The sequence below is a fragment of the Porites lutea genome, chromosome 3 (assembly GCF_958299795.1).
Source record: "Porites lutea chromosome 3, jaPorLute2.1, whole genome shotgun sequence".
NCBI lineage: Eukaryota > Metazoa > Cnidaria > Anthozoa > Scleractinia > Poritidae > Porites > Porites lutea.
In genome coordinates this window covers 20,233,948-20,238,255 of record NC_133203.1, presented here as the reverse complement: position 1 = coordinate 20,238,255, position 4,308 = coordinate 20,233,948, and the positions used below count along the sequence as shown (strand labels likewise).

General features: G+C 38.8%; 1 pseudogene; it reads right to left on the bottom strand.

Moving 5' to 3' along the window:
- Positions 1–246: 246 nt before the first annotated feature.
- LOC140931862 (uncharacterized) lies at positions 247–4,005 on the bottom strand (annotated as a pseudogene).
- Between the last annotated feature and the right edge of the window lie 303 nt (positions 4,006–4,308).

Below are 4,308 nucleotides of genomic sequence, written 5' to 3'. Positions count from 1 at the left end.
AAAAATTTTAAAAAGACACCAGGAGAAAACGTTAGATAGATAGATAGATAGATAGATAGATAGATAGATAGATAGATTGAAACTTTATTAAAGTGTCAAAGCCGTCTAGCCAGGGAAAAAAGAACCCCATTACTAATTTGGGGACACCAATTAGGGGAGAATACACAAAGTAAAAACTATATACAGTAGTAGGTAAAATATCTATAGTTATCTAATTGCGAGATTTATAGTAAAAATATACAGAAGTCAAAATGAACAAAGGCTACAGCGTGCGCAGCCATCATCTAAAAGTTCACTTATATTGAGTTGGCGTATCTTGCTTTTAAACGACATTAGGGTTGTGACGTCCCTAATACTCTTGGGTAGTTTTGTCCATAGCCTAGGCCCTAGATATCTAATAGAGTGCTTGCAGTAGGTGACTGTCTCATACCTAGGTATAGAGAAATCTGCTTGCCTCAGATTGTAATTACTATTTGGTTCTTTAAAGATGTTACTTATATATGCAGGGCACAGTTTATGCTTTACTTTATACATAAGGATGCACAGATCCTGTAAGCGACTATTTAGTAGTGTGGGCAGGTCTGCCTTCTCTAATAGTTGTTCATAACTAGAATTATTATCCTTGAAAACCGCTCTAAGTCCTCTTTCTTGTAGTCTTTCAAGCTTTTGAGTGTCACTCGCTTTGCAAAAATGCCACACTAGGTGACAGTAGGTGAGGAATGGTAATATCGCGCTTTTGAATAATATTAACTTAGATTTCATAGGAATTAGATTACGTAGTCTCATTAGAACACCAATTCTCTGGCTGGCTTTTTTACAGATAGATATATGCTCAGAGAAATTTAGCTTAGAATCTAACACTACTCCTAGAAGTATGATATTATCTTTAGTTTCAATTACAACATTATTCACACAAATATTGCTGTCATTTTGAGTGAAGCCCAAGTTCAAAACTTGGTACTTTTTGAGGTTTCCCGTCAATAAGTTAGAATTATACCACATTCTTGCTAAGTTGGCACTATCCTTTAACTGGGAAGTCACAGCTGCCTGGTCTGCTCCTGCGTGGTAAATTTGATGGTCCTCAGCATACATAGACAAGTTCACTGTTAGGCAGTAGGATAGGTCATTCTGGAAAACATTCCATAACAACGGGCCAATCGCGGAACCCTGAGGACAGCCGCGTCTCACGAATCAGCTCGAACTAACATGACAGCCGATCTTTACTTGATATTTCCGTTCATTTAAATAGCTGTTTAAAAGTTGAATAGCGCTTTCCTGAAAACCGTATGCTTCAAGCTTGTTCAGAAGTAGTGGTGGGTGTAACGAGTCAAATGCCTTTGACATGTCAGTAGAAAGTATGCTCACAACCTGTCTTCGATCCCTCGCTAGTCTCCAATCTTCTACTAAATTGATCAATGTTGTTTCGCAGCTGTGAGCTTTGCGATAAGTGGATGAGTTTTGGTAAATGCGATTACCAAAGCCAGAGTTGATCTGCGCTCCAACCAACTTCTCAAGAACTTTACTTACACATGGTAAGAGAGGTATGGGCCGGTAGTTTTCCTTTGCATTTCTGTCATCCTTTTTGTATACTGGGGCCCAATGCCCATATTTCCATTCACTAGGCCATGCATTCTTGTTAATACAAGAATAGAACAAGGTGGTTAGTGGAGCGGATAATTCATTAGCACCTGTTTTTAAAGCCTTTGAAGAAATTCCATCAGTGCTTTGTTTATGTTCAGCGAATCGAAAAACGCCTTGGGATTGTTTTTGAATTTTTTTTTTGTTTTTTTTTTTAATAACATTTATTTGGTTACAACACTTCTTATGACAATACTTACATTTACATGAAGGAAAAATAAAAACAACGTACAAGAGATAAAGGAAAAATACAGTGTTACAGCATTTGCAACTAATTAAGCCTAAAAAAATTTTACAAAATTGACTATTATTTGCAAAATTGCTAAATAAAACACGATACAACAAAAACATAAGGAGTCTTTCCTACCAACTAAAAGGTGATTTGCATTTGCATTTGTTTCTGCATCACTTTTAACTTTTGGAACTTTTGGAATTATTTAATAACAGCAAGTTTATTTGTCCGAGGGGCAAAGTTTAAGAGGGCTCCATTTGTTTTTGAAGGAGGACATATTGTTATTATTAGAGGCAATCTCTTCTTCAATTTCCATGGAGTTCATAACGGTTTGTATATAAACCTGTAGCGCAGGGTTACAGTTATTTAACTTACATGTGTAAATATATCGTTTGGCGATAAGGAAAAGGAATACCAGTACTGTTTGATGGCGATTCTTCTTTGTTTAGTGGCCTCGTTTCTGGCTGTACGTTGTAATTCCCAATTTTCTGGCGTTTTGTTTCTCAAGTACTTGTCATTTGCTTTGCGTTTATCTCTAATCGCACTTTTCCAATGAGACGTCATATAGGGCACATCTTTATCATGCACACGCATTTTTTTCACAGGTGTCACTTCGTCCAGTATATTGTTCATAAGTGCACTCCACACGTAAACTTGATCGTCGACGTCATCAAACAATTGTCCAACGTGCCATGGGGCAGAGGACAAAAGCTGTTTATAAAGTTCAGGGTCAAAGTTCTTATAGCTCCTCAATGTGATGACCTCTGGTTTGTTGTGATTTATTTTCTGCTTCAGGACACCGTAAACAAGGTCGTGATCACTTAAGCAAGGATGGTAATTACCAGATAGCTGGAAGCTATCCGGTCTATTAGTGAGCAAAACATCTATTAAACTCTGTGTTATAATTATTCCACACTTTTCTATTCTTGTTGGCTTAGTAATTAGACATTCAAAACCTTGTTCAACTTCCAAATCGAGAAGCAGTTTTCCTTCAGGTCTGTCAGGGCGAAGTCTGTTCAGATTTAGGTCGCCAGTAACTACAACAAAATTACTGTTCAAGCTTGCCCAGTTACAGACCTAACTGAGTTCGCTTTCCAGCAGTGTTTGATATTCGCCACACAGAGCTCTCGGGGGACGAAAAATACCAACAATTACCATATTGTCCATATCTGTTTTGATTTCGAAGGCAATTATTTCCAGTGTTGTAAAGGATTTATCAGGTTTGAGCTGTGTCCTGACTAGCGATTGAGATATTAAAGCCATAATTCCACCACCGCCCTTTTTCCTATCATTTGAGTAGAGGGAGTAGTTCAGAACTTTGAACTGAGCGTTGGGATAGCTCGCGTCGATCTTGGTCTCACTTACGAACATTATGTGGGCGTTGATTTTCTTGATTACTTTGGTCAGTTCTTCAAATTTATTTTGGATGCTGTTAATGTTCAAGTGGGCGATTAAGAAATCCTTATTGTGATGTTTCCTAAAGAGTTCTAGCTGATCATTTTCAGAAGTAATTTCTGTGACATCTCTGTAAAGAAACTGCTCGAAGGCCGTATTTTGAGTTGTTTCCCCTTGATACTCCTCGGCTGGAATTAGTGTATCTCCTTCAGAAACTTCTTCAAAGAAGGAGTCCGTCAGTGGCGGTAGAGCACAGGCTGGACAAGTCCAATCAATATCAGGCTGGTCTAAGTAGTACTGGAAAATAGTCCGAGACATATTGAGGCATTTAGCGTGTGACCAGTTTCCACATGTGGCACACAAGATGGCGTTTTGGTTGTTTGTAACTGCTTTGTGGCATTCACTGCATGGGTATTTCAACATCAACTTCTTCCCTTTCGGGCCAGGATTTATGGCCACATCCCCGCACAGAAGCACATCCCTTTCCAGATTGAAGCTGCTTATTCCTTTGACTGTGTGTGGGACCCTCCGTGAAGTAAATTGTTTAGCACGAGATTTAAATCTTCTGTGGTTTGTCAAATATGAGACGAATTCAGGTGTAATAAACGCCTTTGAGACGCTTGTAGCCTGGTAAGATCCTAAAACGTCGCCACTTATACTCTCTTGGATTAAAACTGCTGTTCCAAGCAGGAGTACTAGAAATTGTAGCGAGCTGGCCCAGGTCGGTCCAGCCGCCATGACAGTCGGTGCTAGTAGTATGCTAGTAGTATGTGTTTTGTGTTCTATCACTTGACTAAAAATTCCTCAGTTCTAAAAGCATTTTGTTTTCAAGACGATGGCAGATACTGCTCAAAGTGCCAAACATCTCTTGTTTCCCCATATTAAGCACCCATCCATATCACCATAAATTCGCCTCTGGTATACCTAAAATAGGTACGGACATTTTCCTTGAAATTTTATTTTGAAGGAGTGACTTTGTATGGGAGAAGCCGAAGTCATTGTGAATGGTGTACTCCTTTCTTTTCTTTCAAAAGTTCCACAAG